The sequence below is a fragment of the Eschrichtius robustus genome, chromosome 8, assembly GCF_028021215.1.
Source record: "Eschrichtius robustus isolate mEscRob2 chromosome 8, mEscRob2.pri, whole genome shotgun sequence".
NCBI classification, from domain to species: Eukaryota; Metazoa; Chordata; class Mammalia; order Artiodactyla; family Eschrichtiidae; genus Eschrichtius; species Eschrichtius robustus.
The window spans coordinates 111973361-111995581 of NC_090831.1; the positions used below are offsets into that span (position 1 = coordinate 111973361).

Consider the following 22221-nt stretch of genomic DNA (forward strand, 5'->3'; position numbering starts at 1 on the left):
GCATTTGTATGTAAGCTTAGTTGTTTTGAGTTACAGTCGTTATTTGTTTTTCATTCTTTAGCAGTGATTTGTCACAATCACATTTTATGTTCCAAACATGTAAGGATTGTTGTCTTGTCTCTGAAAAGTACATTTTCCTATGTTTTACAGTTATATATATGTCAGCTCTATTCAGCTTACATGTGCCTTCGTAATGCCAGAATTTCCATTTCAAAAGACAGAGAGCTGCCCAATGTGAAATTATTTGGTGGCAGTTGCCCAAAAGGTTTTGTTGAACTAATTTATCTCTTTCACTTAATTCAATCAACTCAGCTATAAATGTTGTCTCTGATGAGGCTTCTGTTAGTATTTTTGTTGGCATATGAATAAAGACAGATGCTATGTTTAAAAAATGCTGTTCTTTAAAGATAAATTTATTGTAGGATGTTAAATTTGAAATATTGTATTAATGTGAAAATGGGTTTTATTGATCCATCTGTGTCTTCACTCCATGCTCCGTTTGTTTAACCACACACAGTTTTTTAAAAGATAGCAGCCTGGGTTTAAGTTTGTGGCTATAACAGATTGACGCTGGGATACTGTCCACATTACCATCAACCATCTAATATAATTGCCAATAAAATTGTTAGTACCAGGCTTCAGCGAGATTCTGATTGTCCTCTTTGTATCCACTTTCAATCTGGTCCCAGAAAGAATGACACTGGATAATGAATCAAGATTTAGAAATGGAAAAGTTTGAACATCTGGAGACTTCATTTATTTATTCACTAACACATATTTACCGAGAAACTAATATGTGCTCAGAACTGCGCAAGGCACTGGGGATACAGAAGTGAAGAAGATGTTAAGAGAGTAGATCACATGTTAACAGTTCTTACCACAAAGAAAAATTAAAAAAAAAGAACTCAAGCCAAAATACAACAAAAAAGTGAATAAGATATAAATAGTTTAATATTTATTGATTTTCTCACTAGGGAGTTAGCTCTGTGAGGGCAGAGATCTTGTCGCTCTCTGTCTCTGCTACATCCTTAGCAACTTCCATTTCTTAACTGGAAATAGAATCTCAAACTGGGCCTGATGTTTTGTCTCATGATATAGAAATAGAAGAAGAGCAGATCTCGAAATTTTTTTCTCCACGTGTCATGCCTGCGGAATGATATTCACAGGGAAGCCTCACTCATGGGAACACACATAGGAAAGCCTTTTCTTCCACTCAAGAAGGATTCCAGGAATAAAGCTGAGTGAGAAGCAAGTTTATAGAGATAACCTTGAATCCTTCCTAATGTTTTTAAAAACAGTAAATCACATGAAACCTCAAATTTCTGATGGTACACTTCACAGGTAATGATGCTGAGATCGAGACTTCACGTGGAAAGCCACTGTGGTGGGCCACCATACCTTGACAGATCTATTTTGATGTTCAGATGCTTTGGGGTTAGGATGGTTACTTGAAGGATTTATCAGTTGTAACACTCCCCCCACTATGTTATTACTGCAAAGACAGTGCAAATTGCAAGGGTCACAAAGAATCAGTTCTCAGGATTGTCATTTTGAAAATTTTTATCCCATGATAGCAGTTGGGAACCAAATCAGTGGATTCATCTGTTTTCTAAAAATAAATGTAGTGATTGATTTGTCTTAAAATAAAAAATAACCAGCTCCTGCTGAATGAACTTGGTTGTGAAGTAACCAACAAGAGGCAGAATGGTGTTCTGCAAAGAGAACAGATTTGGGGACCTGGATCTACTCACCACTAGCTGAGAGGCCTTGGGTAAACCATTTAACCTCTCCAGGACTCTCTAGGTCCCATTTATAAAATGTTGCCAATAATATTTGTCTTACTGATCTCCAGGCTTGACATGAAAATCATTTGGGAAAAGGAATGTGAAAGTTCTGTTTACTGTAAAATTGCTATCATTTGTATTCTTAACCCACTGGTGATACCACTAGTCACTTGGAAATCAGTCCACAAATGGCTGATCTCATTGATGATAGTAGCATAATTGCCCTGTGACCAACCCACTTCGTCCCTACCAAGCATTCCAGACATTTCAGTGCAGAAACAAGGTCTCTGGGAAAAAGTCAAAAGGAGACTGATCAGAGGAATTCCACTGGCCCTTCCCAGGGCCCTGTGCACAAAATGGTCCCCTGTGCATTGTTATTTTGCTGTGTTTGCCGATGTCCAGTTTCCAAGACCACAAACATTCCGATAACTGGGTGATGATGAACAGAGACAGAGTGAGTGTGATGTTTTACCAGTTTTCTAGTGTAAAGGCCTCTGTATCTCATCCATGGGATTACAGCCTTCACTGGCTACTCTTTGAGTTAAATGTGCAAATGAATTATGCAGAGACTGATTTTTTTTAAATGCTGAGGAATGACATCAACCAGCAAATTTTTTTCAGGGCTACACACATTGATGGTTTTGCCTTTGTTACATGGGTAAGACAAGGTGATTCTAGGTTCTGACCTGAGCCCACAGCCCTACCACTGTTCAGATTCCGTGTCAGAGTTTTGTGCTTCACAATGACTGGATTAGGTCTCGGCACACAGCCCTGGAATGGAAGAGAAAGTTGGGCAGTGCTAGCTGGTTAGAAGGTAGAGAAGAGGCACAGGATCATTCCACTTTCAGTGTTATTTTGCTTTGTGTTTTTGCTCATCTTAAGCAACTGGCCATAAAAAATATATAATATACAGCCCTGTTCTCAGGTACTTAAATTTTAATCAGTAGTCAAAGCTAACACTAGAAAAAGTTTTAAGAATACTTTAAACAAAGTACATATTATATAACAGAAACAAGAAAATCAATTCACTAAATCAATAAAGTGTGCTCAAATTTTCCACTGAGTTGACTGAACTGAATAAATAATCCAATTGCTTTGATTACCTGTAGTCTCAACCAGAAAGTACTGAATTAGGGCATTGCTTCTTTGTGAATATCCAAAACTCCTGAGTACTGAGATTGTTAATAAACTGAGAGTCTATTGGAACTAATGAGTTCGATTTATTTAAACTTACAATTATCAAACTTATTCTATATGCCTGAAGTTTACTGCACAGGAGATATATTTATAAGTTATTCATCTTGCATAGCAAGGATGTAGGAAAATCAGAGCCCTCATACACTGCTGGTGGGAATATAAAATGGTGCACCCACTTTGGAAAAATGTCTCATAGTCCCTCAAACAATTAAACATAGAATAATTACCATATAACCCTGCAAGTCCACTCCCAGGTATATACCGAAGAGAAATGAGAACATATGTGTGCACAAAAACTTGTACACAAATGTTTATAGCAACATTATTCACAATAGCCAAAAGATGGAAACAACCCAAATGCCCATCAACAAACGAAATGGATAAACAAATTGTGATATATCCATACAATGGAATATTATTTGGCCTTAAAAAGGAAAGAAATACTGATACATGCTACCATATGGATGAACCTTGAAAACATTGTTCTAAGTGAAAGAACTCAGTCACAAAAGACCACATATTATATGATTCTATTCATATGAAATGTCCACAACAGGGAACTCTATAGAAATAAAATATAGATTTGTAGTTGTTTAGGGCTGGGAGATATAGGGGCTATTTCAGCAGTGGGGGGGAGGTGGCTAAAGGCTATAGGGATTTTTGGGGGGTGATGGAAAATGTTCTAAGATTGTGGTGATGATTGCACAACTCTGAATATACTAAAAACTATTGAATTATATACTTAAATAGATGAATTGTGTAGTATGTGAACTATATCTTAATAACACTGTTATTTAAAAATAAAATAATACATGGTAAATAATATATATTCAATTAAAAAAGTAAAGAAGCCATACATAGCCACATAGGCAGAAGAGTGCCATGAAGACTATATCCTTTGGAAAATTTAATATACATAAAAATTAATTGTACCATTTGTTATCACTCATTGGAACCCTAGCATTTAACACAGTGCCTTACAGATAATACAAACAAACATCAGTGCTTGTTGATAATGATAATGATCGTGGTGGTGGTGATGCTGATGTTCATGATGATGATGATGGTGACAGAGACAATTACGACTGCGTCTCCACAAGCTTTGGACATTTAAAAATATCTACATTAGGTTTTTCCTGATGTGAGGCAGTTAAACCAAATTCCAGCTGCAGGCACACCATGATTCTGTAAAGAGAAATGTTACATTTTTCTTAGGAGTCAATGGCTTGTATGTTTGTAGCCACAGGAAGCTTATCAAACACTGAGGTCAGCTACTTTCCCATGAGAAGTCCAGAAATTTCATAATACCGTAAATTACTTTCACTTTCCGACTTGCTTTAGAGAAGTAGAGAACTTTTCATACAGCTTAAAAATAAACATATGACCCTCACCCTGCCATGGACACATTCTTAATGCTTCTCTGATCAGAAAATATCTTACCTCTAAAAATCTATTCAGATTCTTTTATTAACAATTGAAAAATCTTGGCCAATGCAAACAGCATCGTAGATTATTCTTAATTCAAAAACTGTCCAAGAAAAAATAGGAAAGGCTGCAGCAAATAGGCACTGTTTTAAGATATCAAAGCCCTTCTTTTGTACTATTATGTGATCTTGTTCTGTTCTAATAAGAATGTTTTTTCATCTTCATACTTGTGCAAAATTGGCTCCTCTGTGAACAAAAATATAAGCTATATCCTTGGCTTCCCATGAGATTTTAAGGGGAATTCAGAAAAATTTTCCTTGGCCACCTTTGCTAGTCCTGGCCACCTGATAGAAATAAGCTAAGGGTTGATTCATTCTGCTTTCCAGATAGAGAATAATAAAGGAGGAGAAAAAGAGAGGAGTAATGTTCATTGGGGGCCTATAGCATTCTAGGTTATATGTTATCTCATTTATTCATTCATTCACTCACCAATAAACTTTTATGGAGCGTGTTATATGTCATAGAATTTGCTAAATGCTTGGGATAGAATTATGGGTAAGACCATGTCCTTGCCATCAAGAAGCCCATGCTCAGACAATGACAGCCCGCTGTGGCAATGCCTCCATAGAGGCATTAACAAAAAACTACCTAGGCACAGAGGAGTAAAAACCCTTCAAGGCAGTTATTATTATCCTCATTTTTAAATAAGTAACTGACATCCCACAAAGAACTTCCCTAAGGTCATACCTCTGTTATGACCCCACAGCCTGTCTTCTTTCACAATTCCATGCTGCTTTCAAGGGAAAGACCTATGTCCAACCCAGCTGAATAGTGTAAAGCTTTGTTAGCAATCCAGTGAATCTTTTTGTTGCAGAATGCCAAGAGAATTCTTACTTTCATTGGATAATTGACTTTTTCTTGAATTATAAGAGCGGTTTCCTTAGTCTCTCACTTTATTTAGTCTGCCTGGTAGCTAAATTCCTAACATAGTATCCTATTAATACACCTTGTCTCTCTTATCTACTAGTTTATACAAATATCTGTGTATGGTCGTATGCATAATTCCATGATAATATGAAAAAATGCATCCTATGAAAATCAAAAGATTCTCCCACGGATGTAAAAATTCACGCTGAAATACAAGCAAACTATAGACAAGTGTTGCTCAAGATACACAGGCAAAAGCTTAAATGGAAACATACAATTGAAACAAGTGAAGAGGAAACTTTGTGCAGTGCAAGCACTTAATGCACATGTGAGGCACTGGAGATAGATTTGGGAAGAGTGGTGTTTGAAAGTGAAGAGGGGAAACTGTGGTTAGTAAGCAAGGGGCTGAATGCACTGCGAGGTTTCACAACATCTTAAGATGATAAGTAGTCCCTGTATTTGAATAGCTTTGGTATGGGCCACTTGCAAAAACATTCAATATTTCCCTTCTAAGATATAGTAAGCCAAAATATATATGTGGAAAGTTCACTAAGTCATTGGTAAATAATCCAGTGTTGACTTTTAATTTAGAAATAACTGGCCAAATTGATCCCAGCCTTCCCGACTACAATTTTCCCCCTGCAGAGTACATTGATTTGTATTACCTTTTTGTTTTCCCTCATTGTTTGTCTTTCTTTTTATTATTTTATTTTCCTACTAGTGTAATATATGACTGGGAATATTGAATTTTCATGATTTTATGTATTTCGAGCCCATAAATTCCCTTTTGTTGTCATTTTTCCAGATTGAGGCTTCATCTTTTTCTATTCACGTTATTAAAATAATCATTTTATTGATGTGTAACATACAGAAAAGTGCACAAATCACAACTGTACAGCATGATGAATCTTCACAAAATGACCACAGTGATGTAGTCAGCACCCAGATCAAGAAACAGAACATTACTTAGCACCCCAGGAGCCCCCCTCGTGCCCCTTTCCACAGTCATGCCTCCTCCCCGCCACCCCTGGCCACTGCCCCAGGAGAACCATCATTCTGATTTCTAACACCAAGTATTAGTTTTGTCTGTTTTTGAATTTAATATTAATGTAATCCTATAGAATTTTTTTTTGGTGTCCGACTTTTGTTGTTTAAAATTGTTCTGAGATTCATTGCCTGAGTGATACTTAGATTATTCTAATTTGCAATACAGTATTTCATCGTTTGCCTACCACAATTTATCCATTTTACTATTGATAGACACTGAGTTGATTTCCAGTTTGTGGCTGTTGTGAATAGTGCTGGTATGAGCATTCTAGTTCACGTCTTCTGATGAATATATGCATGGATCTTTGCCGTGTATACACCTAGGAGTAAGATTTTGAGGTCTCCAGATCTACAAATATTCAGCGTTAGCAAATACTGCCAAATATCGATATTTTACCTAAGTGATTGTACCAATTTACATTGCCACAGCAGTGCATAAGAGTTATAGTTTCTCATCAAAATGTTGAATTGTCGGTCTTTTAAAGTTTAGTTATTCTAGTGGTGTGTAATTTGAATTTGAATTTTTCTAATGATTAGTGAGATTGAGCACTTTTTCATATGTCTGTTTGGCCGTTTTAATATCCTCTTTTGTGAAGTACCTATTAAAGTCTTTACTTATTTTCCTGTTGAGTCATCTATCTTTTTTATTGATTTGTGGGAATTCTTTGTATATCAGATACAAATCCTTTGTCAGATATATGTTTTATTAATATATATTTTCTCAGTCTGTGACTTGCCTTTTCACTCTCCTTATGGTCCTTAATTTTAATGCAGTACAGTTTATCAATTTTATCCCTTTATGGTTAATAATTTATACATCTTGTTTACAAGATCTTTGCGTATCCCAAGATCATGGAGGTACCTTCTTTTTTCTGAGAGCTTTAATGTGTAAGTTTTCACATTTAGATCTACAGTCAATCTGGAATTGGGGGAGGGGAGCGTATGATGTTAAATAAAAGTCAAGATTTGGTTTTCTGTTTGTCCATGTGGATATCCAACTGAGGTGCTAGGTGACATTACTTTCCTCCACATTGAGTGACTCTATCTTCTGGTAGTTTGATAGAGTTGGGGAAGTTCACTTTAGTTGAATTAGGGCTGAGGTGATTTGAAACTCATCTGCCATTTTGTACACCTCCATTGACCTCTAGTTTGCCCCTTCTCCACGGATGAACTCTCCAAAGGTCTAACTGAGACTGTATCCCAAGACCCTTTCCTCTTTTTTTCCCTTGCTTCCATTTTTTTTCTCAAAGTGTAATTCATGTACAGTAAAATTTACTCTTTTTAGTGTACAGTTCTGTAAGTTTTGACAATACAGATAGTTGTGTAACTTCCATCACAATTAAGATATTGATATATCAACTCCAGAATGGTTCTTCCTTCTTGAACTTTGAGTTTTTCCTACTTAGCTCCATGAGACTGCAGAAAACTCTGCTGTGCTTTTCAGAAGCATTCTGCTTAGTTTCTTATTCTCTTATATACTCTTGTCCTTTCTACTCCAAGTGTTCAGTCATGGAAAGAGCTTTGGAGTCAAACAAATCTGGGCTGCAATTTCAACTCTGCTACTTGTTAACTATGTGACAGTGAATCTGAATCCATCTCCTTACTTTCAAATAGGACACTAAGAACAACTATTTTCACAGTTTTCTTTTTAATTAGATAACAGATATCAAGTACCTTGCACATAGTAGGTGTTCAACAGATTATAGATATTATTATGTGATACATTATCCTTTCTCTCAGAACTATAAAATATACTCATCTCTTAGAAATAATGGAGAAGGGGTAGGGTAGGTGGTCCCTGGAAAGCAATACCTTTCTCTGGGAAACCCATTAGATGCTGAAAAGGGTGAACGTGATTGAACTTATTTTATTCACAACCATAACAAGGTCATTCACAGATACTGAGACATATACAATACATTTTTTCCCTTAAAAGGCCATAGAATTCTCCATAAACCATCTGAATTGGAGGGATCTTAAAAATCTATTCCAAATGATTCATGTTACAGATGAAAAAATTGAGGGGCCAAGAGTGCTTAAATGACTTGGTCAAGGTCAATTCACTCATTAGTGTTTACTTAAATGACCCAAATTCCCTGAGATCACATATTTATTCTCTTCTAAAATACGCGTAGCTCCCATATTCAGCTACAAATGCAAAACAGAGACAATTCACAGGAGACAATTATTAATGTTTTATTGTTACTGATACATTTTGACTAAAACCCATAGATCTATTTTTAAATATTTTATTTCAATTATCCCTACACAAGTTATGTGACTTCCTGCCAACTAAGACTGAAATAGCTTCTTACCATTCCTTTCCCATTCCAAGGATTATATCCTGTAGTGTTTCATTCTTCTATTATTAAGAAATATTCTGCCTTATCCTCCAATGCACAAGACTGAAAGGAACTCATGTAAACCCACAGAAGGCAGCTGTCTTCAGGTTTACCAAGTGAACAGGAGCACAGGGGGACCTCTATTGTTCTGGACACTGGATGCACAGGGGACCATGTGTATCCCTGGCACTCTCCCCTATGGGTAGGGACAGATTACCAGCACCTCTACCACCCTCATGCTTTCTGGCAAAGGTGGTACTTTGAGAATAATTTTTTGGTAAGTCCCTTTGTTCAGCACATCTTTCAGCATTGTGTGTTCTGCTAATACACAGATAAGCTTGAATCCCATATGGACTGAACAACTTGGAAGAGTTTCATGATCACAGACCACACAGTCATCTCATAAAACCCTCTACCTCACACCAGGGTCCTCAAGGGCTCCTCCAGGAACACTCGTCACATGAGTGACTCTTCCTTAGAAATATATTTTCAGCCTAGATATCTCCTTTTCAGAGAGATCATCCCTCATCATTCAGTGGCCCTCCAGTGGCCCTCTATCACATCACGCTCTTTTATTTACTCACTATTGGAAACATGTATGCTGTCTGTACTCCACCAAAATGTAAGCTCCATGAAAGCAGAGTCCTTGCTCCTCACCGTGTGTCCCATCCTGGCTTAGAGAACTCACTCAATGAATAAATGAACGTGGACGTGTATCCTTCCCATACGCCCATCAGGCTGGGTCAGCCCCTGGATTTGAATACTGGCTTCATTAGCCAGTATTAGCTTCACTAGCTGGGTGAATTTAGGCAAATGTCTTAAACACAACAAACTTCTCAGTGCTTCTCCTAAGTTAAGAACATGTATCTCACTAGGTTGTTGTAGTGATAAATGAGATAGATGTGTGCAAGGAGCTTAGCACAGGGCCTGGCACTAAAAGCCCTTATTACACGGTAGTTATTAATATCTCCATAATGAGAGAAGGGCATGTTATAAAAGAGTCAAGGGGGATTTTTTTAGTATAAATATTCATGTTCAAATCAAAGGATCCTACCTAGCTCGACTGTACAAGACAAAATTATAAATTAATGAAAACCTGGTTCTTCTTGCTGACTCCATAAAGTTATTCATTTTTATAAAGGATCCCTAATTTAACCTTTGCAATAACTCCCTGTTATAATAAGTTATCATTTGAGACCCTCCCCTTTATCCAACGCCTTGGTGTCCCTTTGAAAAATGGCATCTTTCTGTGAACGCTTGTGGTAGGAATTTTAAAGTAGAATTGTAACCACTTTTTTCAAGTATGTACTGTCAATATTTTTCCATTTGTGTAACCTAGGAAGGGGCTAGTTTCTGTTTGTCATGCTACTGAATGGCGTTAGATAGAGGTTTCCTAAGGGTTTTAAGAAAATCCCTCCTCTTGGAGGACTAGAAAGCTTGTTGAAAGGAGAGAAATTCCTCCTTCCTTTTTTATTACACCTTGATTCTCCCATAGTGAATGCTTTCATATAAAACCCAAATTCCCCCACATGCCTGAGCAGACAGTTCAATCAAAGGAGCAATAAATAGCACCTGGCTGTTTGCCACTGGCTGGGAAGGGGACTGCGGTAGGGAAACGGGCTCATTTACCTCACACCGTCCAGCTCTCTCTCCCAGCCCCTCTTCCTTCATCTCGGGTCGTTCCTTTCCTAACTGTGTCTGGTCTAGACTTAGCTTTGCCTGCAGAGAATTTCAGCAACTGCCTCTGAGCCAGGTCAGTCAGAATCTATGTGTTGGGCACTGAATAAAAAGCTTAAAGGGATCCAGTGAGTAATGGTAATGGTTCACCCAGGCATCTATTTGAAGTTGCAAGGTAGCTGACAGTAGAGAAAAATTTTAAAACAAGGAGTGAGAGCTTCATCAACCTTCTGCCCTTCCATCGTAAATCTGAAAATAGAAAGTGTATCTGAAGACAAACTCTACATTTAGTCACTTTGCTATGCACTTTATGGTTTCTCTCAAAAGCCTTTTTGTCATTTTCTCACTAACAAGATAGTTCATAAACATATGCAGAGACTCTACAGACCAAACAAAAAAATTTTCCCCTGATCCCTGATTTCTTTATTTTTTCTTTATTCATTCCCAATTTTAAAAATAAAAAAAACTGAGGGAATTGGGACCAGGGAAAGGGAAACCAGGCAAATAAACACTGACTCTGCCAGAGGGTTTGGGGAAGGTACTGTGAATTTTTTTCCCTGCAAGTTTAAATCTCTTGGTTTGTTCATTTACAATCCAGCCAAGTAACTCCTTGCTTTCTTCTAGTCTATGCCTTAGTTGAAGCCTAAGAGTCAAGAATGGGAGGCCTCCGTGGGATGGGTACTATAATCTACATCAGCAACTGAATGTAGGGAACTTCTTCTAAGGTGCAAATTCCTGGGCACCTCTCTGGAGGTCATGTCATATTTTTTAAAACAGCTCTCCCAGAAGATTTTGATAGGTGGTGTCTCCCTCTGTTCTAGGAAGACAGTACATCATAAGTGCCATGAAGCCAGGTATGATGGTTATTTGTCCATTGGCATATCCCCAATATGTTCCTGGCACATAGAGAGGAGCAGGACTTGGAGCGGAGCCCTCTTACTTGACCCCCACATGTGCCCAGGGCTCAGTGATTTGGAAAAGAATGCTGCATCTTTATCTCAGTGACTCTCAACCTGGCAGCACTGTAGATTCACCGGGGACAGTTGAGAAACACATATGCCTGGGCCCCAGCCCCCCAAATCCTGATTAGATTGAGCTAGGTACTCTAGATGCATGACAATACAACAGTTGTTTAGATGAGTGCATTTGGGACAAGTAGGAAGAGGTGGTTGACGTTGATGGAGGGGAGCTGAAAACAGCCTGAGTAACTGCTCAGGAATAAGGAAATGGATGGCACCTTGTCTTGCTGACCAAGTTACAAGCCCCTCAAGTTTCCCCAATCCCTAGTTTGCAAACCAGCCTTTGTCAGATGGATACAAACCATAGATAACGTGCTAGGCAGGTTTTTGTTTTGTTTTTTACCTGTGAAAACTGAAATGAGAACCTAGGAATCCAGGATCAATTTCCAGCAGTGTGATTCCAAGCCAGTCCCTTAAACTCTGTGAACTTCTATTTTCTTCCAATGCGAAATGGCAAAGGGTGGGGTGGGGGAAAGCAAGGTATGTTCTTAAGGTCCACTTGAGCCCATTATTCTACTAAATGAAAGGCAAACATTAAAACCCAGAGTTGCATTTTCCATATTCATACCCATTAGCATCCCTTGTTACATCGTGTTGGGGCAGGTTTAGGGGTGTGATGGTGATTTACTGTCCCAGGTAATTATTTCTTTGGCCCTTCTTATATTTAATATTTATTGCTGTGTTTCAAGTGCAAGAGAGTTAACTCTAGATTATCTACCAGTACTTTTCTGTAATTATTTGTAATCCTCCAGAGCCTCCTCTTCTACCTGTTAGCCAAGTTCCTGACCATCAACAGCAGAAAACTTTGGACAAAGGTTCCAAAAAGACTTTGAGAGTCTGAGGCTTAGAAGGTTTTGAGCATGAGCTTAGAGAAGGCGGTGTCTCTGACTATGTTCTAAAGCCTGTTGTCTTTGATCGTTGGCCTTGGTAGTACTCCCCGCTTTGTACTAACTATACCACCTTCTCCCCTCCATTATTTAGAAGAATTCAGGGATTGACTCTGTAATAATTGTATTTGTTTTCTTTAAAATGCAAATGCACAATATTTATTTATATCTGTGCTTTATTTCCCCTTTACGGTCCTAACCAACAGCAGTACCTGAGGAAGAAATTGTATTTTAAAATATGTAGTTCCACGTTAACTAAAATGTATTCCACTTATGTTTCCATCCTCCTTTTATACCAGGTATCATTAAAAAGTTTCAAGATCATCCAATCGAATTCATAGGGATTGGTGATCAACCAGAGGTTCACAAGTGGACATCTGATTGCTTAGCTGTGAGTAGAGTTTATGTGATTTTACTGGGGAGGGGCTCTGATCTTAGCAGTTACATAGCCTCTCTGCCTGATTTTCTAAATTCTTGCACCTAAAGATGCATTGTGCGAAACCAAGCTTTCTGCTGTGCTCCTCATAGTTTACTTATCAAGTAATCTAACAAGTTTGGAAGGAATTGTTCTCCTGCTTTGTAATCTGCTTTTTTGCTTTATTTTAAATTTTTTCCTGCATATATAATATCTTAAGCAAAACTGTCCCCAATCAGTAGTGAAGTTCTCACTTCCCAAGAAGACTGTTGCTGACTTGAGGGAATAGAGAGATGATGAGTCAGTCTTCAGGGTGAAGAAGCTCACCTTTGAACAGACACCGATGATTTCAGGAGGAAATACCCCTCAATCTCAGCAAATCCTCCTCACCTGGGAGAACTTCCACCAGCAGAAGGTCTACCTGGGGAACAGAAAGAGGGGATTTCAGAAGGTAGATGGAGAAGCTAACGGAAACTTCACTCATTCTCAATTTTTCCGAGGTTGGCTCTAGTAGGGAGAAAAGTTTTGCTATGGCTGCCATAGCAAAATACCACAGACTGGGTACATAGCAGATTTATTTCCTCACAGTTCTGGAGGCTGGAAGTTCAAGATCAAGGTGTCAGCAGGTTTGGTTTCTTCTAAGGCCTCTCTTCTTGGTCATCTTTTCCTGTGTCTTCACATGGCCATCCCACTGCCAGCACACATGTTTGGTGTCTCTCTCTCTCTCTCTCCAACATTTCCTCTTCTTAGAAGGGCAACAATCATATCAGACTAAGACCTACCCTAATGACTTCATCTTAACTTAATCACCTCTTTAATGATCTGATCTCCAAATTTAGTTATATTCTAAGGTACTAGGGGTTAGGACTTCAACATATGCATTTGGGGGGAACACAATTCAGTCCATAATACCCCATCATCTTTTTTTCTCAGTATGCTGATTTTTAGTTTGTTGCATATGGACTGTTCTCCGATTCTCCTCTCCTGAACTCCCTTAGCATTTATATCACTCTTAGAATATTTGGTTTTCCTACAGTGTGTTGTAGTCCTTTGTACACATCTCTCATTTCCCTATTACATTATATAATTTTTGAAGTTGAAGAGTGTGCCTTTTACATCTTTGGCAGCACTAGAGGAGGTTTTGTAAATGGTAAGCATTTAATAGTACTTATTAAGTGACTGAATGAATACATGAATGGATAGATGAGAAGATGCAGTCTCTGAATCTATAATTTATTTGCTTTAAGACTACCTCCAAATGATGATTATTAGTGGTGCGTTCTCCTCACTTGCTGCCTGCCCCCCGGCCCCCCAGAGGTGGAAATAAGTCAAAGCTGGAGAGAGGGACTGAAAGAAAGATACGATTAACTGATGGCAGGAGACTTACCTCGCTCCTCAAAGAGTTAGGAGACAGTAAATAGCATGAACCTGCGCCAGATACAGTCACTCTTCTGTGAGAACACTGTTTGGGGAGCCCAGAGGGAAGGGCAATGAGTTTCGATTGGGACTTGCTGATTTAAGGGCCTGTGGGACAGCCAAGGGTGTGTGTCTAGAAAACAAGGGATATGCAAGTCTGAAGCCCAGGTGAGAACTAGAGATAGAGATTTTCACAGTCATAACCTATACGTAGGAATTAAAACCATGAGAGTGGATGACGCCACCCAGAACGATTGTGGAGGGAGAGGAGCAGTGGTGTAAAAATGCCACCAGAAATTGCGTGTAGAAAGTTTTCCTGCTAAATAACGGGAGAGGGACCCTCCCAAGAGGAAGAAATCTAAATGCTACTTCTAATGAGGGTTTGTAAGAACATGTGTATTAGCTAATGTGGATATCTATCTATTTCTCTCTCCGCTTATTCCTTTGGTCCTATTTTATTCCTTCTTCTGTCCTCTCCTGTAGGGGCTATGCCCCAAACCATTCCTGTGGGGCTTGCCCTACCCAGCTTTGCTCCCCTCTAGCTAACTCCACGCATGAGCATGTGTTTGACTCCCCAGCTGCATGCCCAGGGATGTCATACATCAACACTTTCCTTTAGGACCATTTTCTTCATCACAATCAGAGCTGATCAGACTGCACAGTGGGGGAACCCCAGGATTAGACTCCTTAATGTCCAAAGAGACAGAAGGCGGGTCCTTTTTAGGGTCAGGAGGCTGGGACTCCGTTGCCATGGAACATCATCTTGTCCAGACAGTCAGTAAAGGACTTAGTCGGGGGGAGTGTACCTCCTTTGCACTGAACCCCCTCCTTAGTCCATTGTTCCCTGCTGGTCACCCCATACCTCCTGTGCCCTCAAGAAGGCATTGGTGGTATTTTTGTGTTTCATGCCCAGGCCAGAATGGGGGCTAATGAGGCATGGAGAAGCCAGTCCGTGAGTTGTGGTGGCCATAACAAGCTTCTCCTCTCTGGGCCCCACTATCAAATGTCATTTCTAATCGGGCCATGTTTACCCCAGCACTGAATTTCCCAATTTTTTCCTGCTCAGTGTGATGCAAACAAAAGGGGGAAAGCGATTCATTCACTTCTCTTTTATTTTCTAAAGTGTCATTTCTTTTCCTTGCTTTTTTTTCTTTCTCCATTGGTTCTCTTTCTTTAGCAGAAACCCTTGATCTTTCTTTGGATTGTCTGATTATTAGCGGAAGAGGCTATCAGAGGTCTGTAAGTTTCCTCCTCCTCTGCATACTCCCTTCCATTTCTTAAAAATGAGCTGTGAGATATCAGATTTTTTCAAGTACCCCCCACTTCCATACTTTCCTCTTGATATTCTTCAAGTTGCCAGGAAAAAGATGCCATTTTTCGCTCAGTTACCTAAAATGCCAATGACACCCGTGTCAGTGATTTTTACATAAATTGCTATTTGTATAAAATGAGAAAGGAGAAATTCTGAAGTCAAGAGAAAACAGCGCTGCAATCCATGAATGGCCTAGTGGGGTGTTCCAAATGAATGGTGGCCAGTGGCCAGCAGAGGTGCCTCCCGACTGTGTTTCATTAATTTCAGTCAGCCATAGAATTTGGAGAGAAAGATAATTTTCCTATGAGCATGTAAAAGAAGTGCTTTGAGTTGTATGCACCTAGCAGGCTTTGCCCTGTTTTAGAACAGCATAAATGGGTGTTTTTATAACCACTGTGGGCCAATATTTTTGGAGTCAGTGGAAGCTCCAGATGGAATGGAAGGAGAAGGGTTTTTCCCTTCCTCTTTTCTTGAGTTTTGCAGAACAAGCCTCCCTGGACACCCTTAACAAAGTGTTCAGTCTCCTGTTTAGTTTAATGTGCCCATACTTGTTACAGCAGGATCTGAAGGGGTCTTTCTTACACTAATAGTCTTTTCTACAGATTTCTGGTAGTGACTGTAGAATGAGGCTCATATGTGAAAAGATCTTGAATCCACCTCATCTCACCCTGAGAAGACTGCTCTCAGGTCCTTGTCATGGGGTATAAAGAGGAAAATACACCGTGAGCCCAAGTTTGGTTAGGAATTGAGGGGACACAAGGAACATGGATTCTCTTGGTCTTCCCAATTCTGGAAACTTTCACGATAAGGAAGGTAAGAGGACATTCCAGCATCACCATGTGCAGATTTTGTAATTTTGGCCAAGTGATGGTGTTTCCTTGGCCAGGGAATTGCACCTGGCCTTAAGAGGTACCTCCATGGAGAACACCTTCCTGCCTAGCACAGCTATTGATGGAAAGAGGTTGTGTCAGGGTGGGCAAGCCAAAATCAGGGCACAGATAGCAGGGAGAAAAACAAACAATGGTGCCAGGAGTTCTTGTCTAGAACTCCTTTCCAGACTTTTATTCCAAAAAGCATGAGTGAGTACGCAGTAAAGAGAAAAAAAATGATCCTGCTATTTAGCATTCAAACAAAACTATCAGAAGTCTGAGGTTCTAACTGTGACAGGATTTGTACAGTTCAAGGACACAGACTCAGCTACTTCCAAACTTTGCTTTGGGATGTTCAACAAAACAAAGTTGTAAACATCTTGCACTAGTCCACGCAACAGTCCTCCAATAGGATTTAAAGGCTCAATCTGGGGGGAAAAGACTGAGATATTTTCCTTCCTACTATTCTCTGTGTCCCAAGTCCAACTTAATGCCAAATTAAATCTAGATTTTTTAAAATCGACTTTTACTGGAGGAAAAGGCAGAGCTGCATTCCCTGAAACAGATATTTTAAGGCCAAACTTATTATTTGGGGGATTTTCTCCTTCTTTTTGCTAATTCAAAACAAAATGTCTATCATTCACGCTAACACCAGCCTTTAAGAGCTGGAGACAAATGGAGTCTGAATATTCACGCCAGCGTGGTACAAATGAGCTGTGATTTCAGGCTGCTGGCTGTTTCTCTGACAGGGGAAAAGAGAGGTTGACTAGTTTAATATCTTTGGCTGAAAACACTTTGTTAAAGAGGGATGGAGACGGCCAACATTAATATCGAGTCCTGTTATTTAATGACCAAGAATGACATACTGTGGAATGGGGCATCCTGAGTTTGGGGAAAAGTGTGTTTATCATATCCAGAGGATGCAGAGAGGGAGTGAATACAAACATGTGGTGGGCCTGAAGGAAGGAGCTCTTCTAATAGCATTTTCTCCAAGTTCTTCAAAGAATTCCTCCAATAAGTATATTATACCCATGATTGTGAATCTGATTCCATCACAGACTCACAAGATTTATAAACATAAAGACATTTGTTATAATGAGAGACTCTGGGGACATATCTACTGCCTCCCCCAGATTGCTGGCTAATGGTTTAGAAGTAAAACGTGCAGTTGTAAGTTGGGGTTGATGGGGGAGGCTTGTGACCACTTTAGCACCATCTGTCCTTTCTCTTGTTCCTCAAACATACATATTCAGTCACTCATTAATTTATTCACTCTACAGCTATATGTTGAATTGGAACTTCTCCATCCAGGGCTGTATTAAGATATGGGCTGCATTAACAATTCTGGTGTTCCTCCATTCCTTCCTATAAAATGGACTCTTTTTTTTTTTTTTATTCAATGCAATGAAAATTTAGTGACTCCAATAATACATTCATTGACGTAAATTGTGATTTCTGATACTTTATTTTTCATTGTCCTCATCTTGACAAAGAGTCATAATATTTTAAATTTCTCTGCCCTCTCATCCACCTATCATTCTAATTATGTGGTTTATAGGCAAAACACTGTGGTGCACTGGCTATATCTGTCATTCTACTTTTCTGAAAATCTCTTTGAAGAATGATGCTTAATCGCTCCCCTCCTTATTTGTTTCCTAAATTCTGGTTTTCATGAAAAATTTTTTAGGGGGTGATCATAACTGTAGTATCAAAATAATTGAAAATTAAGAGCAAAGTAAGGGTTTGTGGCATTTTTATTGGAATGCTCACAAGAATCAAAGGTGAGAGACCCAAGGAGATTCACCATGAAACCAGTGGCCCTTAAGCCACAGGGCCCCTCACTTGGACAGACCTCTGCCACACCCCTGCCTAATTTTTTACCTTTAACGTTGTATTCTCTTTCTTAAAGGCCTCCCAAGTAATTTTCAGGTCCTACAATATCTGAGTCTGCCCTAAGATTGACACAAACATATAATCTTAGATGATTTTGCTTCCTGTCTAAAACTAATTAAATGAAAAAACAAAGAAATAGTCAAAGTGTGAAGTGATGTAATTTATTTTTTTAAGGTTTTAGGACAAATTCAGCTTATTTTCTAAAGTGAACCTCACTTAAATGAAATAATAAATCAGTTTGCCAAAGCCCAAATGAACATAAACAGGAGATTGATTTTTATTTCACGAATAAACATCAAATATGGACTCACCCTAACATCAAGCAAGCCAAATCCTCCTGACAGGAAACAGCTTCTAGTCAGGGGCATTTGTAGAGGAGCATAGATCCTTCAGGCAATCACATGATCATTTCATCAACGAGGTTCTCGCCATAAGCTACCTCGTAAATATTATGCATTTACAGGTCTTGTGAGACGTAGCATAGTGCTGTGATTAAAAGCACAGACTCTAGGGCTAGGCTGCCTGGGTGTAAATCCTAGCTCTACTATGTGCTAGCTCTGTGACCTTGGGCAAATGACACACCTGCTCTGGGCCTTAGTCTTTCTGTCTGTAAAATGGAGACAATAAGGATTGTTATAAAGATTTAAACTGATATTTATAACGTTCTGAGAACTGTGCTGGGTACATAGTGCGTGCTGTATAACTGTTGGCTAACTAAATAAGCTCCATCTAGAGTGTACGCTAATATGAATTCACTTGTAAGTTTATTCTTGTAACTCCTCACAGTGCCTAGCCTGACACATGATAGCCATTAAGGAAGGACTGTATAAATCAGGGGTCACAAACCAGCAACCTGAGGCCCACACTGACCTGCAAATGTGCTTCCTTTGCCCAGCGTGGTTTTCTTAAAATTTTGAATTTGAATTCTTTTAGGGATGCATGCATTCTCCATTTCTCCATAGGCCACCACTCCCCAAGTTTGTCATCCCTGGTGTAAATGAGTGAACACATAATACATGAGCACTCCTACAGTTAGCGGCAGCTTTATGGCTCATTGGAGTAGGCAGATGGAACCAATGAGCCATTTCCACTCCCTGAGGCCCTACCTGATTAGTCTACCCATTCCTATTTATATACTAGATGTCACAGAACAGAAATAGAAAATAGGATAATTTGAATAAGTACCTTCATGAAGCAGAGATGTGCACTGCCTAATACCGCAAGATCATTTTCATCACAGATGGAGTTAACAAAGGCAATGTCAGCCATGGCCAGCTAGGTTATGCTGGGGTCAGGGCCAACTCAAAATTTCAGTGACTTAAACAACAAAGGTTGGTCACTCATGCTTTGTCTCTCACCCTGGATAGGCTGGGGTCTCTGGTCCACATCATTGCCATCCTTACTTGGGGACCCCGGCTGAGAGCTACTATCTGGAAATATTGCTGGTAGAGAGAAAAAAAACTCTGAAGGGTCTAATATCAACAATTAAATGGTCTGCCCCAGAAGTGACATGACACTTCTGCTCACAACTCATTGGCCAGAACTAGTCACTTGGCCCCAGCTGACCACAAGGAGGCCAAAAGTACAGTTCTATAAGGTGCCCAGAAGGGGTAAAACAGGAACACAGGGCAAACAGCACTAATGGCCAGAGCTGTGGAATTTTTGGAGCTTGGATTTTTAGGCCAGAAGCTTTTCAATAAGTTCAACTCAGCAACCACTCCCATGCATCTATAAAGGCAGAGCAAAACACCCAGCACTGTGAGGGGATATCAAAGGAGACGGCAGGCCCTGACATTAAGCAGCTTCACACTTGCTCAAGAGAAAGAGAGGTTATAAAACATTTGAATAACAAAGTCATATAGTATTGACCATCAAAAAGAACAGGGCTAACAATGCTGCAGAAGCTGAAAGCGAGGATGATTCTGGAATAAAGATACGACTGAGCTACACTCTAGAAAAATATATGGGATTTGCAGAAGGAGTGGAGGGCACTTCAGGTTACAGGAGAGAGGAAACAGGGACAGAGGCCCAGAGGCAGAAATACCAGCTGGATTGTAGCAGAACTAAGGAGTTGGCCTGGCTGTGAGTTGTGTTTGCATGTGAGTGTGAGTCAGGAGAGGTGTTGGGTACAGTGGAGCCATTCCATGGAGGGCCTCCGAGGTCGACAGGAAAACAGGATGGTGGCGTGTGGGGGAAGATCATCCCTCCTCACTAACCCCCTTCGTAACCTAGGCACCTAAACCTTCCAGGCATCAGCTTATTCCCCAAACCAAGAGTCATGGATGCCCAACCTTCCCAGATCCCCAGGGCGGTCATCGAACGGAGACAGTAGTAAACCTTGGGTCGCTCCTGTTTCCAGTTTCAGGCATATTTGATCACTCGTCCTGCTAACAAAGAATATTCAAGTTCAAGTGAAACAACCTCTCATTGCTGGGGTCAGTTCAGCCCTTTTGCTATGGAACATCTGTTTTTGAAATTCGGCTGAGACCCTGACTTAAATCTGATTAACTTAAAAAGCAGCAAGAGAACATCTTGTTTTCATGAATGTCCAGGGGCTGTGTGTCAACAAATTAAAGGTCTGTTTGTGGTATTCAAAGTAGAAAAGCTGGTCGTGAGATATTCTGCCACTGGAGTAAATTTATTACGGGCTGTTCATTTCTTGGAATCATGAAGCAAAATTTGAAGAAACAAAGTGGACCAGCTACATTTAAATCAACAAATTTCTGCTTGATGGCAGGTGAGAAACATGCTTTTGTTGTCAGAAGGTCACTGAGCTGGATGATTTCTAGAAAGATGCCCTCCACTTTAGCCGTGTGAAGTTAATATCTTAAGTGGATTCCCTGTGTCTATATCAATTCCAGCAGACAGTATCTCATAGGTCATTATTTGTACATTACTTACACAGGATCTGAGGTTGGAGAGAAAGGGTGAGAATAGTTCACCATCCCTCAAACCTGACTAGCTACTTTACTCTTCATTCCCTTCTTTAGGACAGAAAAGTAGAGAAGAGTTCGATTTATCAGGACCTAGAAGACCATGTGCCTGGCACATAATAGATGTTGATATATATTTAATAAATACAAACTCCAGTCTCATACATTTATGTTCCCTTTATGAATGAATGTCTGTAGTGTATTAATATCATTCTTGTTTGAAAAAGCTATTACTGCTTATATCGTATTTTAACCCAAAGAAAACCATTAGTCACTCCTGTAGTTCTCTCATAGCAGCTTGTATTTTTCATTCCTAACCCTTGTCGCAGTTTGTATTTTATTTATTTATCGCCTGTCTCCACCATCAGACTATAAGCATGGTGAGGGCAGGGTAGTTGCATTCACAACTTATTTGCCACACCCAGTAAGGTAGCAAATGGTACTTCATAAATATTTGTTGAATGTTTTTATTGAAGTTATCATTGTGATGATGGTTGTAGAGCCTTTACCGCTCTTGAATATATATGAATTTAAACACAGTGAAGAAGACATTAGGGTTTAAAATGCAGTTGAATGTGGAGAGGCTTTTTGTGTGATGACACACTCCCATTCATTTGGCCATACACTCTCTCTTTTTTTTTTTTTTAACATCTTTATGGGAGTATAATTGCTTTACAATGGTGTGTAAATTTCTGCTGTATAACAAAGTGAATCAGCTATACATATACATATATCTCCTCCCTCTTGCGTCTCCCTCCCACCCTCCCTGTCCCACCCCTCTAGGTGGTCACAAAGCACCGAGCTGATCTCCCTGTGCTATGCGGCTGCTTCCCACTAGCTATCTATTTTACATTTGGTAGTGTATATAGGTCCATGACACTCTCTCACTTTGTCACAGCTTACCCTTCCCCCTCCCCATGTCCTCAAGTCCATTCTCTAGTAGGTCTGCGTCTTTATTCCCGTCCCACCCCTAGGTTCTTCATGACCATTTTTTTTTTTTTTAACATTCCATGTATATGTGTTAGCATACAATATTTGTTTTTCTCTTTCTGACTTACTTCACTCTGTATGACAGACT

The 22221-nt window shown here is 39.5% G+C and overlaps 1 protein-coding gene across 8 annotated transcripts in view; it reads left to right on the forward strand.

The window, feature by feature from the left end:
- Positions 1 to 22221, forward strand: part of CALD1 (caldesmon 1) — a 178623-nt gene that overhangs the window by 50884 nt on the left and 105518 nt on the right. For 6 of the 8 annotated variants that reach the window (XM_068549489.1, XM_068549482.1, XM_068549481.1 and 3 more), the window contains one exon: positions 12605 to 12696. The exons of the other annotated variants lie outside the window; for them this stretch is intronic. The gene's annotated coding sequence lies outside the window, so the exon portion shown is untranslated. The remainder of the gene's footprint in view (positions 1 to 12604; positions 12697 to 22221) is intronic. 8 annotated transcript variants of the gene reach the window in all.